This window comes from Scylla paramamosain, chromosome 3, assembly GCF_035594125.1.
Source record: "Scylla paramamosain isolate STU-SP2022 chromosome 3, ASM3559412v1, whole genome shotgun sequence".
In the NCBI taxonomy this organism is placed as follows: domain Eukaryota; kingdom Metazoa; phylum Arthropoda; class Malacostraca; order Decapoda; family Portunidae; genus Scylla; species Scylla paramamosain.
Window position 1 is genome coordinate 7,507,501 of NC_087153.1, and position 14,922 is coordinate 7,522,422.

At 42.0% G+C, this 14,922-nt stretch overlaps 1 long non-coding RNA gene across 3 annotated transcripts in view; it reads right to left on the reverse strand.

The window, feature by feature from the left end:
* Window positions 1–14,922, reverse strand: part of LOC135089756 (uncharacterized) — a 311,458-nt gene that overhangs the window by 277,051 nt on the left and 19,485 nt on the right. The gene's annotated exons all lie outside the window — the stretch shown is intronic.

Genomic DNA, 14,922 nt, shown 5'->3' on the forward strand with positions numbered 1-14,922 from the left:
GAGAGAGAGAGAGAGAGAGAGAGAGAGAGAGAGAGAGAGAGAGAGAGAGAGAGAGAGAGAGAGAGAGAGAGAGAGAATCAGGAAGTAAAACGGTCATACCGAAGGACGGAAGATGTGAAAGGAAGAGATAAGTAGCGAGTTTACAGAGTAGGTGGATAGTAAAAAAAAAAAAAAAATTGAGTCAGGAATGTAGCTGAAGGCTACATTCCTCGCATGGGATACACATCTTCTATGAAAAAGGAATGGTGTAAACTTATAGCATTATTAAGTGAGGTAAAACTAACTTTTCTTGAAGTACGCTAGTATTGAACGCTTTTATATTATGATATTGTTTTCTCCTGCTTTCACCTTCACTTTTTAGAGGATGGATTCCGAGATGTTTTGAGTTGGGTTAGCATTCTCACTGTTTCACTGCTAAGATGTACTGACTCTTGTATTCATCTTACTTTTACTCTGCCTCTTAAAGATGAGGGGATAGAGCAAGAGAGAGAGAGAGAGAGAGAGAGAGAGAGAGAGAGAGAGAGAGAGAGAGAGAGAGAGAGAGAGAATCCGTGGAGGGTTAGGAATTTGGGATCGGACATAATGTCACACACACACACACACACACACACACACACACACACACACACACACGTTTTCCACACTTAGCAGTGCACGCCCCTACACCTTCATGGCACACGAGTACGACCGTGCAGGCTGGTTCATGGGCCTTACACACTCGCTCCTCCTCCTCCTCCTCGTCCCCTCCTACGCGGAGTGCCAATCCTCTCTTCACATTCCCTTCCTGGCCGACCCCACTGAGTCTGGGCAAGAAAAATGTTTACGACGTATGATGAAGGATTTTTTTTATGATCTGAGGAAAGGCGGAAGATGAGTGGTAAAAGTAGCTCCGGGAAACAGCAAACGCATTTCTCCCTTCATGCTACATTATTTCAGGAGCGAGCGAGCGAGAGAGAGAGAGAGAGAGAGAGAGAGAGAGAGAGAGAATGCATCCCTGCTTGTGGCGTCTGCGGTGAAGCGACAAACTCTAAAACTCTCAGAACCCTCAAACTTCCTCGACGCCACCACCATCATCAACGAAAACAACAACAATGACGACGATGACGACAGTGACTATGATGGACTGCAATAGTGGTAACAGAAACAGCAGCAACAACAATAATTTCTGGCTGAGATGATAGCAAGTTGTTAGGCTCTCTCAGTTTTCGCCTGCGTAATCATAAATCTGCGATGAATCCCGATGACGAAGGACAACAACAGGGATCACACTTAGCTGGATGAGTCAGTTCAAACCCAGGATATTTGGATTCCTTACCAAACATGACGTCAATATAATAGTAAGTGTTGACAAATCTCCTGTTATGGAGTTCCCTTACATGACAACGGAACGAATTAGGAAGTCATATAACAACCCATGTCACTGGTCAAGAGGGGCAGATGCACCTCGTACTGGTGTATTCTTACTCACCAGCATATCAAGCCGTCCCCTTACAAAATGCAGCAGTCCTGAGTACCAAACACAATGGTGCATGGAAGGAGGAGGAAAGCATGAATGGTATACATGCATGCCACTTACGAATTCATCCTTGGCACACACACACACACACACACACACACACACACACACACACACACACACACACACACACACACACACACACACACACACACACGTGTAGTAAGGATAAGCTGGTGAAGCATCACCGTATTATAGCATCCAAGAAAATAAAGTGAAGAAATTATTAAGGACATTTTAATTATAAGAAGCCAAGAAAGAGGGGTGGGTAAGTGAGGCGTGTGAGCGGCCGAGGGAGCGGCGCCGGGTGGCTGGTTGGCCGCCTCCCGCAGCCTGCTTAACAACTGGTTAACAAGTGGATAAATACATTTTGAATGCCGTGTGTGTGTGTGTGTGTATATATATATATATATATATATATATATATATATATATATATATATATATATATATATATATATATATATATATATATATATATATATATATATATATATATATACACACACACACACACACACACTGATCTATCTTGGTAACATAAAAATCAACCATGAGTTAAACTTTCCCAATTTCGTCACGGGGTGAGCCACAGAACAATTCTGAGAGGTGACGGAAGGCGAGGTGACGTGAGGCGAGGCGAGAAGTTTGAGCAAAGATGTATGATGCCTGGTAATTGTGTGGTGACCTCCCATCTGTGTGGGCGAGGGGAGGCGGTCCACCAGGAACTCATCTCATCTTGACTCATCCCTCCAGTCGCTATTCATCACCACAATTTTCTGTTGGCGGTGTCTTGCGAAAACAAGAAAAAAAAATCTAAGCTACAGAAAGTTTATGAAGCAAATATTTTAAAGTTCCACCTACGTAGTCTCATAAAATATTTAGCATCATATTTATTACTACACTTACATAGCGGGAATTGGGTAAAAATGTTTTAGAGATATTGCCAGTAATAATTTTTGGTGGTGGTCTTTTAGTAGTTCAGGTGAAGGAGGAGGGAGGCTGTCTGGGGATCACCGCAATCATTTCACCAAACTTTTGGTGCAGAAACTCGTATAAATACCGCGCTGATGAAGTTATATTGACACTTGCTCAAACTCGAGACGAAAGGCTACGTTAAGGTGGAAGGCGGCGCTCATGCGGTGTGTGGCGGTGTTGTGCCAAATCTCTCCAGGGTCCAAATTTCTCGAGGGTGACGCAACTGCGCGTGCGCACCATATCAAGGTAACAGCATCAAAACATCACCCAGGTATTTCATATATTTTTACGTATTATCAACTACTTTTTGAGGTCTTATTGGCAAATTAATGTTGCTTTATTGTATGTGGATATGTTAGGATGGGAATGGGACAAGTAAGCAAGGGTAGTGAGTGATAACAGAGTATCAAAATCTTCACCCTTTGCATATATCAAGTCCTATCGCCATGTTATATATTTATGTACTTTACGTATTGTCAATATCGGTATGTAACTTTATTGACAGATTACTAATGTTCCATTGTCTGTGGAATATTTTAAACAAAATATGGTGGAAGGACTTGACATATGGAAAGGGAGATTTTGGTGCTGTTATCACTCACTACCCTTATTTACTTGCCCCATTCTTATCCTGACATATCCACATACAACAAAGCAATAGTAATTTGTCAATAAAACCTCAGAAGTAGTTCATAATACGTAAAAATATATAAAATACCTGGGTGATGTTTAGATGCTGTCGCCTCGATAAGGTGCGCATGCGCTCTGGCGTCACCCGGGAGAAATTTGGACCCGGGAGAGATTTGGCACGACAGTGGCCAGGCAGGCAGCGCGTCTGTCTTTGTTATACTATGGCATTGTAGATAGCAGATTGTTTATACTATCACTGGCACGCATGTTGTGAACATACAACTTAAAGACGTAAACATACTGCACATATTAATAACTATAAATACCAACAAGAAAGTGGAAATGTAGATAGTAACTAAAAATACATTTACAAAATTAGAGCAACCTATCAGTTTTCTGAAAACCATATGAATCTTCCTCCAACTTTCTGCCAACCATGATTCCCAACCCGGTGATTCTCCTGTGTCTTGCTCACATTCCGGTGCTTGCTCACCAGCCGCTAATGGTGATTAATGGCGAGGGTTGGTGTTAATTTATTACCTAGAGTGTCCCGGGTGTTTGAAATGATGAAATGTGGCTGGGTAGAAAACCTTTGATTTGGGATAACCGTGTCAACGGTTACCGGGACATAGCACAGCATAGGAAACACACACACACACACACACACACACACACACACAGGGAAAAGAAAGGTGTGTAATCTAAAATTCAGAGAAAGAACACGAATACAGTAAAACTTTAATAAGATACATTTATCATGTCTTTCCTCTTCATAACGGTTACAGCTCTATATCTCGGCACTGTGTCCGTGTCACCACTGCCAACCAGCGTTCACTGACAAGGGGAAGCCTCATAGATATAGGGTGTTACCTTTTGACGATTTGATGATGCCCGCTGTTAATAAATCCAGTATATATGTAAAGGGATATTGGTCTATTTTTTGCTTCGTTGAACTTTTTAATTATCTGGATGAAAAGTTGTGTCTTCTGGAGTAAGCAAATTTTTCTCATGCGGCAAACAACAGCGGCCATCACGGCAAAATCCTTCCATACATTCACTGACCGAGGGAGCAACTGTAACCATATGCCTGGCTGCGCTATTTTTTCAGAAATAGGTGCTGTACATGAAACACCTTTCACTCCTTCATAAATCAGCGAAATAGACGAGGAAAGCACGGATGCATGCTATATGGATTCAGCTAGCATCAATAATACGAGTGGCAAATGCATATGATTCTACATTTTATATTTCGCTACCAGTCATTCGCTGATTACTAAAATTTATAGTGAACATAATCACCGTATATAAAAAAAGGGCAAATTACATTTTCGTCTTTTCTTTTAAGTTTGTGCAGTTTGTGAGGTAACTTGCCTATCATATATCCAGCGTGTAGTAATATATGAAGTACTGGTGTAGAGCATGAAATTGTAGTCATGACCAGGGCCAAATTAGGAAAACTGGGAGCCACAGGGGCCACACATCTCAGAAAGTAATGTTGCTAAATTTGTGTTGCTGTTATTAGTGTTAGGCTTCTGTAAGGTTATTTCTCCTCTTCCGCGGACTCGAAATCACCGTGACATCGAGAACCATGATCTTTGTCTTGTTTTGACGACGCTGAAACCAAACATTGAAAATATGGTAACCGTACGCTAGTCGCAGGGATTCCATCGTAAAGCGTTTGAAGACAGATACTGACTGCGCATGCATTCTGAAATGTTTTTTAATGATTTTTTTTACTTTTAAATCAAATTTTCATCAAAACTATGAGGTTAGACAGGAAGAGGCAGTAGGCACCTGCCGAAACGATAATGACTCCCATTGAGGTCTAAAGCACTGGATCAGTGGGTGCTGTGAACCTATCATTAAACCCAGCTGTGATCTCACTGAACATTTCCCTTTGTGTCTCACAACACAAGGGGTCAGTCACAGCCTGCCCTCTAAAGACAACTCTCTTCCTTCACACAAAACTACAAGCACCTAATTGCACACACACCCTTCACTCAAAATTAAAGATTATCATGACGACTCCTACACCACCCTCAGAGTCTCTGTCTAGGGAGGGGACCACAAATGTCCCCAGGTCGGACTGCTCTACTGGTATCGACCTTAAGTGTCTTGACACTTCCCTCAACTTTTTCTTCATTAACTTTTGCAACATTCTCTGTCTTAGATGTAATTTTCAGTCTGTAGAACACAACCTTTCCTCTACTAAACCTCATCTTCTTTTCATCACTGAAACACAGCTGTTTGAGGCAACTGACAATAGCCCCTTTTACGTTCCCTCCTACTTTCTCTATTCATATTTTCAATTTAAAGCTGCGATGTTGTGTATATGTGCGTAACGACTTAATCTGCTCTTGTGCCCACGATCTTGAACCTTCAGAGTTTTCCACCATCTGGCTACAGCTAGAGCCACTCTCAAAGCTTAATTTATCTGTGCTGTATACCTCTCTTCTAACTCCTCTGACTATAACAAATTCTTTGAATACTTAACTTTCAAAGTGGAGCACATTCTGACTCTCTTTCCATTTGCAGAGATCTCCATTCTTGGAAACTTCAATGTTCACCACCAGCTTTGGCTTTCCTCTCCCTTCACTGACCATCTTGGTGGACTAGCCTTTAACTTTGCTATCCTCCACGACCTAGAGCAAATAGTGCAATACCCTACTAGTATTCCTGACCGTCTTGGAGATACGCCCAGCATTCTTGACCTTTTCCTAACCTCTAATCCTTCTTATGCTGTTACCCTCTCTTTTCCATTGGGCTCCTATCGCTCCAATCCCTCATCTGCTAGTTTGGGGTGACCTGAGGAGGTATTTTGCTGATTTTCCTTGGAATGACTATTGCTTCCGTGCCAGAGACCCGCCTCTGTGTGCCTACCGCACACAGACACTCTATGCCAGTGTCTGGCATAGAGGCGTACATTCAACACTCTTTTTCTCGACCTAAAACTTCAACTTGGTTTAACACAGCCTGTTCTCGTGTTATACATGATAAAGAGGTGGCCCACTAAAGGTACTTGAGCGTTCCATCTCCAGAATCTCATTCGCTTTATATTTATGCCCGGAACCATGCGAAGTCTGTTCTCCAACTAGCCAAAAACTCTTTTATTAACAGGAAGTGTTCAAGATCTAACTCCCCTCGTGACTTCTGGCACCTAGCCAAAAACATCTCTAATAACTTTGCTTCTTTCTCTCATTTATTTCGACCAGATGGCACCACTGCTTTCACATCCATCTCTAAAGCTGAACTCTTTGCTCAAACCTATGCCAAAAACTCTACCTTGGATGATTCATGGTTTGTTCCTCCCTCTCCTCCACCCTCTGACTACTTCATGCTGCCTATTAAAATCCTTTGTAATGATGTTTTCCATGTCCTCGCTGGCCTAAACCCTTGGACGGCTTATGTACTTGAGGGGTACATAAGTTCGAAAGTGCGCCTCTATGCTTGCACCTTGCCTGGTCAAACTCTTTCAACTCTGTCAACATCTACCTTTCCTTCTTGCTGGAAGTTTGCCTACATTCAACCTATTCGTAAAAAGGGTGACCATTCTAATCCAGCAGATTAGAGGGGCCTTATCCGTCCATATATCGGGTATGCTTTACATGTCTGAGAGGGTTCCACTCTTACTGCCATACCATAGTTCAATCCAAACTACAATCATTACTATATCTACTTCCCAACGTGCACTAACTCTGTGGGATCACGAGAATTCATATTGCCTTGAATGGGGGTACACCCGAAAAAAAAAAAAAAAGGTGAGAAACTCTGGTGATGACCAATAGTTCTTTGCTGTTATATTTCTCTTTTATCATTGCACTGTCTTGCCCGTCTTTATATCTGGATTTCACATCACTGTATACGAGAAATCTCTCCAGTATCTCAAGTACAACATTAATATATTACAGAATGCTTTCTCTCTCTCTCTCTCTCTCTCTCTCTCTCTCTCTCTCTCTCTCTCTCTCTCTCTCTCTCTGCTACTCGAGAATTACGCGTTTCTTCTTTTCCATTCAGTTAGTCAATCAGTCAGTCACTTGTGAGTATTATACTCCTTCTCTTCCGGAAATTCTTCATCAAACAATGAAAGAAAATCTCCCAAAAGAATGAAAATGCTATGAAAAATAAAAATCTGAGGTATTCTCCTCTTGAAAATATAGGACAGAGATAGAAGAGGAAAGGTGTAGCCACTATGAAATTGTGTGTGTGTGTGTGTGTGTGTGTGTGTGTGTGTGTGTGTGTGTGTGTGTGTGTGTGTGTGTGTGTGTGTGTGCGCGCGTGTGCGTGTGTGTGTACGAGCAAGCCAAGGAAACCCGTGAATGCGACTATCTATCAGTCCGACCAACAATGAAGTGTTGATGATAATGATGAGTAATGATGGTAGCGGTCATGGAGGTGAGGGCGGCGGCGGCGGCGGCGGAGGCGGTGGTGGTGGTTGTGGTGGTGGTGGGAATGGTGAAAATGTTAGTGGTGGTAATTCAGGAAATAGCAGCAGTAACAGTAATAGTGCCAGCAGCAGCAGCAGCAGCAGCAGCAGCAGCAGCAGTAGTAGTAGTAGTAGTAGTAGTAGTAGTAGTAGTAGTAGTAGTAGTAGTAGTAGTAGTAGTAGTAGTAGTAGTAGTAGTAGTAGTAGTAGTAGTAGTAGTAGTAGTAGTAGCAGCAGCAGCAGCAGCAGCAGCAGCAGCAGCAGCAGCAGCAGCAGCAGCAGCAGCATATGTTGTTGTTGTTGTTGTTGTTGTTGTTGTTGTTGTTGTAGCAGCAGCAGCAAATAGTTCTAGTCATTGCGTTGTGTGAGAGAAGAGCATTTGTCAGCTTAATGGCCATACCAAGCGTGTAAAAGTTATACCACTTTAGTAAATAAAAATCAAGGAGTCTTACAAAGAGAATAAGCCAGGGAAGTGCATTCATTTCTTGGCCTTGTACTTGAAAACAGAAGTGGCGAGAGGAGGATTAAGAAAGTAGAAAGAGTAAGATGGAAAGAAGGAGGGAACAGGATGGGGCAGGAGGGACAAGACAGAGAATGGGAGAGAGAAGTAAGGATTATGGAGGAGGAGGAGGAGGAGGAAGAGAAGTAGTGGAGATCTGGAAAAGAACGATACCATGAACAAGGAGGAAGGAGGAAGGAGGAAGAAGAGCATTAGTTCCTGCAGCTTCTCTCTCAACCGTCCATTAGTCAGTCATTCCCAGAGTGCCGGAAATAAGTGGCAGAAACTGACAACAAACACACACTGAATCGCTAATCGAGTCATCAAATAATACGGAGACAGGAAGTTGGTGCCTGTCACTCCAACGCAGAGGGGGTGAAGGAGGAGAGGGAGGGAGATTGTTCTCTTAAGTCTTCAGTAACCAGGCCCAGCACTATAGTACCATTAGTTTTACATATTACGTAACAAGTGTTTAACATTAGATTCATGTAATAAAATGCTTAACAGTATTTACAAGAAATGCGTGAAATGGTTTCGGAAACTGAATTCAGTTTCAAAAGAAAACTGGTAAAGATGCTGACAAAGAAAAGAGAGAGACACAAAATTAAATAAGTACTGAGAAAACCGCCTGAAGTTATTAAAGAATAAAGAATAACCATAGTCACAAAGAACAAAATTGAATATATCGTGTAAAGGAGTACTGTAGATTGATAAAAAAAAAAAAAAAAAGTCTATAAAAGTGGCACAGCAAAGCCCTTGGGAAGCATCAGGATACCGTCAGTAAACTAAGAAACACACACCTAAACGAGAACTTACGAGTGTGAGTGAAATGAAAAAAATAAAAAAAAAATAAATAAATAAATAAAAAAAAATTAAATAAATTAAAACTCGATTTTTTTTTTTTTTTTTTTCTGTTCATGGAGCTTCAAAATAAGAAGGAAGATTCAGATTCTTGATACACACTACCACCAGTTTAATGCGACAACATTAATGGCCGTCCAAATTTCATTAAAAAATGAGTCACAAAGAAATTATTGGAAATATGTTATGTCATAAAAAGTTATGGGTTCCATGAAAGTAAAGGCGCTTATTATTGGTTAAGGTTGCATTACCTAAATGAATTAGTGAAGGCAAAACTATGCAAACTGATTACACGAGCAACATAAACAAAGCCTGCTCAGAATACTCCTCGCACACCGCCTCCCGCCCAAGGACGGCCGCTCCTCGCCCAATCTAATACTGGACGCCTCCGCCCTGTCTTCGGAATGGAGCCCAAGTTTCTACATTCAATTCACTGCGATCCCTCGGTGACAGGTTTATCAGGTTATCTTGGGCCAATATCGCATTCTACCACTAGCTTTAAATTTAGATTCCCATTACCTCCTCCATACATATCTTCTGCTGTGCCGTCTCGCATCACTGTGCAAGCACGTCCTCAGCTGGATATACCTTATTTTTCTTTTATACTGTTAGAGACCATAATAGTAAAGTAAACAAAGTGATGTAATATGGTATAATATTTGTACTTAATTAAGGAAAACTAGTAATTTCCTTGCAATATGGAAACTGAAGGAAAAAAAAGGGACTAGGTCTGAACTAGTACAGCTAAATGGAGCGTTGGTGCATTCTCTTGAATGCAGGAGACGCCTCTGTACTGGAGGTGTCTCGGTGGACTGAGGAAGGTTGGGGGGAGGAAGGAAGGGATCTGATGCAAGGCAAGGTAGATCCTAAGGTGGTTGTGGCATTCGCCGCCCCACCAAACCTGTCTCATGCTGCACTTGTATTCTAAATAATGTGCGAAGGCAGAACCTGCTGAGGCTGGTAAAGTAGACGACACTCAAGTAAAACCTTACTGACGTTCAATGCTCAGTGCAACAACCCGCCACAAGAAGCACGTTAATAGCTCCATAATCCTAACAATAATCCTCAATCCTCCAAGGAGGGGGCATTAACACCTGCCGAAACGTTAATTACTCCCAGTGAGGTCTAAAGCATTGGATCAGTGGGTTCGGTGAACTTATCATTAAACCCACCTTTGACCTCACTCAACATTTCCCTTTGTGTCTCAAAACACAAGGGGGCAGTCACAGCCTGCCCTCTGAAGACAACTCTCTTCCTTCACACAAAACTACAAGCACTTATTACGCAAACACCCTTCACTCAAAATTCAAAATTATCATGGCGACGCCTACACCAGCCTCTGAGTCCACATCTGGGGATGGAACCATAAAAGTCCCCAGGTCGGATTGCTCTTCTGGTATCGACCCTAAGTGTCTTGACATCCCTCCTCAACTTTTTCTTCATTACCTTCCGCAACATTCGCGATCTAAGATCTAAATTTCAATCAGTAGAACACCACCTCTCCTCTACTAAACCTCATCTTTTCCTCACTGAAATACAGCTGCCTGAGGCAATTGACAATAGCCCCTTTTCTGTTCCCTCCAACTTTCTCTATCCTCATTTTCAGTCCATAGCGGATCTTGCGTCTATGTGCGCAACGACTTAACCTGTTCTTGTGCCCACGCTCTTGAATCTTCAGAGTTTTCCACCATCTGGCTACGACCACAGAGTCACTCTCAAACTAGATTTATCTGTGCTATATACCTCTCACCTAACTCCTCTGATTATAAGAAATTCTTTGACTACTTAACTTCCAAAGTGGAGTACATTTTGACTTTCTTCCCTTTTGCAGAGATCTCCATTCTTGGAGACTTCAATGTTCACCACCAGCTTTGGCTTTCCTCTCCCTTCACTGACCATCCTGGTGAACTAGCCTCCACGACCTAGAGCAATTGGTGCAACACCATACTCGTATTCCTGACCGTCTTGGAGATACGCTCAACATTCTTGACCTTTTCTTAACCTCTAATCCTGTTTATGCTATTACCATATCTTCTCCACTGGGATCCTCCGATCACAATCTCATATCTGTATCTTTTTTTACTTTTTCGGAGGTGAATGAAAATGGCATTTTCATGGAGAATATTTTCCCATTAACTTTACGTCTCTCTCTCTCTCTCTCTCTCTCTCTCTCTCTCTCTCTCTCTCTCTCTCTCTCTCTCTCTCTCTCTCTCTCTCTCTCTCTCTCTCTCTCTCTCTCTCTGCCTGCATACACCTAACCTAACAGCAATACGTGCGTACTCAGACAAATCCCAGTATGATCCCTAAGCTGTGGCCATGAACGCCACCCTTTGCAAGAGTGACGTGTGTCGCGCTTCCTGTAAGTCGATCCTGCTCACCGGACTGTTTCAGTGAGACCCAACGTAAAGTGCAGGGTGAAGGAGGAAAAGCGATCCGGGCTGCTATAGTGTAACATGTGGGATTGAAATCACGCGGCTGTTAGCTACGAACGAGTAGAGGATTGTCGAAGCATCTGAGCGAGAGTTGGCAGGAAGTGGTTCGGTGATGCTGTTCCCCACCCTATGCATGATGAAGATGACAAGTGTCAGCAGATGCCTGCCTCCCTTCAGGCATCTCAGGGCTTGATGAAGATGGGTGCCTGGAGGGGATTTATGGAGGTCGCGTCTCCCACCAGCATTGTCACCATCGCCATCATCAGTGCTGCTACCAGCAGCACTGCTTATCTTTTTTTTTATCTTTTTATATATCTAGGAGGGACACAAGCCAAGGGCAACAAAAATCCAATAAAAATAAAAAAAAAAAAAAAAGGCCCAATGAGATGCCGGTCCCCGAGTAAGGTCCAAAGCAGTAGCCAAAAATTGAAGGATAAGTGTCTTGAAACCTCCCTCTTGAAGGGGTTCAAGTCATAGGAAGTTGAAAATGCAGAAGTAGGCAGGGAGTTCCAGAGTTTACCAAAGGGATGAATGACTGAGCATACTGGTTAACTCTTGCATGGACCATTAATCATACTTGCATATGAATTTTCTTCTCTGCAAATAAGAAATTAGAGGTAGCTGGGATTGGTTTTCCATCACCAATCTTCGCTATCCTCACAAAAAGAATTTATTTGTAAACTCTTGTTGGATAATGCCACTTACTATAGTACTGGGTACCACGAAGTCAATAATTAAGCACAATATAATGGAACAGAAATGTGGAGGGAAAACGTAAAGCCATTCCACAACTTAGGATCTTCCGATGTATGATTTGCTGATGTTACAATATAAAATGTGGAAAAATAGGTTACATTTAATTTACCAGGGCGGGCGCGTCGTGACTTACTGCGTATGTATGTTCCGCTCTTTTCTTTACAGCAACATACTCCAACGTACTTCATCTCCTGTACGCTGTTCCTCTGCTCCCTGATGTTCTGGACTTTTCGACTTGCAATGGGTTTTCCAGAACGGAATACTAATGTAAACAGGGGAATGGCTGTAGTTCAATCTCACATGGAAATATTTTGAAAGTAGGAAAACAGAAGAGTAAAATCAGCATTATAAATTTGAGAAGTTGATTTCCATAATATTTATCTTCGACAAAAACACGTTCAGCATTACCATCCCGACCTCGAAAATAATACAATAAAATACTTCACACAACCATGTCTCAATTAAGTCACTGCTGGCCACGACACCTCCGAGAACTATGATGCATTTGTGTTGCTTTTTATCGTTTTACTTTTATACTGTAGCTATAAATGAATAAATAAAAAAAAAAAAAAATATATATATATATATATATATATATATATATATATATATATATATATATATATATATATATATATATATATATATATATATATATATATATTTTTTTTTTTATGTAGGAGGGACACCGGCCAATGGCAAATCCAATAAGTAAATAAAGGCCCACTGAGATGCAGGTCCCCAAATAGGGTCCAAAGCGGTAAATAAAAAATTGAAAGATGTCTTGAAACCTCCTTCGTGAAGGAGTTCAAGTCATAGGAAGGTAGAAATACAGAAGCAGGCAGGGAGTTCAGAGATTACCAGAGAATAGGGATGAATGATTAAGAATACTGGATAACTCTCGCATTAGAGAGGTGGACAGAACAGGGGTGAGAGAAAGAAGAGTCTTGTGGAGCAAGGCCGCGAGAGGATGGAAGGCATGCAATTAGCATGATCAGAAGAGCAGTTAGCATGAAAATGGTGGTAGAAGACAGCAAGAGATGCGGCACTGCGACAGTGAGAAAGAGGCTGAAGACAGTCATTTAGAGGAAAAGAGCTGATTAAATGAAAAAGCTTTTGATTCCACCCTGTCTAGAAGAGCGGTATGAGTGAAACCCCCCAGACATGTGAAGCATACTCCATACATGGGCGGATAAGGCCCCTGTACAGAGTTAGCAGCTGGATGGGTAAGAAAAACTGGCCGAGACGTCTCAAAACACCGAACTTCACATAAGCTGTTTTAATTAGAGATTATATGTGAAGTTTCTAGTTTAGTTTATAATTAAAGGACAGACCGAGGATCTTCATTGTAGAAGAGGGGGACAGTTGAGTGTCACTGAAGAAGATGGGATAGTCGTCTGGAAGGTTGTGTCGAGTTGATAGATGGAGGAATGAGTTTTTGAGGTACTGAACAATATTAAGTTTGCTCTGCCTCAATCAGAAATTTTAGAGAGATCAGAAGCCAGGCATTCTGTGGCTTCCCTGCGTGAACTGTTTATTTCCTGAAGGTTTGGACGTCGACGAAAAGACATGGAAAAGTGCAGGGTGGTATCATCAGCGTAGGAGTGGATAGGACAAGGAGTTTGGTTTAGAAGATTATTAATGAATAACAGGAAGAGAGTAGGTGACAGGGAAGAACCTAGAAGAACACCACTGTTAATAGATTTAGGAGAACAGTGACCGTCTACCACAGCAGCAATAGACCGGTCAGAAAAGGAAGGATGTCCATGTATAGATTGTAAGTTCATTTTCATTTTATTATTATGATTATTATGATTATTACTATTATTTACCATTTATTTAGTCATTCACTCGTGACACTTCATGTCTTTCTTTTGTCCGTGTAATCACTCTGTAGCGCTCCTGCTCGCCTCGCAAGTCAGTCACCGCCAAGCCGACAGGCTATCAACATACGTTCTGTATTGTTGAGTTGTTAGTACACGGAAGCCGTTATACGCAAGTGTTTGCTGTCTTCCCTTGCACCTGGAAAACCTGAAAGACATGAAGCGTCACAAGTGAATGACTAGATAAATGATAAACAATAGTAATAATCAGAATAATCATAATAATAAAAAAAAAAGAAAAGGAACTTATATACATGGACATCCTATCATAATATTTCATACCATAACTTTACCTGGCTCTTAACGTCGCAGATTTTACTCACATATATATGTAGCGACCGCAAGATTTACTCGGGAAAACACTTTGCACCCGCTAGATCCCATTTCTCACCACGCGTACAGAGCTGAGCTGAGCTTGATTCACGCACCACACCACACCACACCATCCTTGGCGCCTAAACCCCGCATGCATAATATCCGTCGCCTACTCACTCCTGGTCTTCTACCACTCTCCTTCACACCTAACGGCAGAATCAAGGCCTGCGACTTCCATACGCTGCGCACTCCCCTTGTAAACACTGTAAAGCAAACAAAATTTGGCTGTACAATTTCATTCCTTCCCTCCTTCGCTCGATACTGGCTCAGGGCAGTTTCTTGGCGAGAGGGGGAACGCTTCCTCTCAGCTCTAACTGGCGCAGTTGGACCTTGTTGTTCTTGCGTCTATTCTCAATCGATATTCAATATTCTCCTAGCCCTCACATACGCAAGCGCCCGCGCACACACACACACACACACACACACACACACACACACACACACACACACACACACACACACACACACACACACACACACACACACATACACACACACACACACACAAAGACACCAACGCTATTGCACTAAGACTCAACAATCCCTCATTATCTCTATATTTTTTAGTG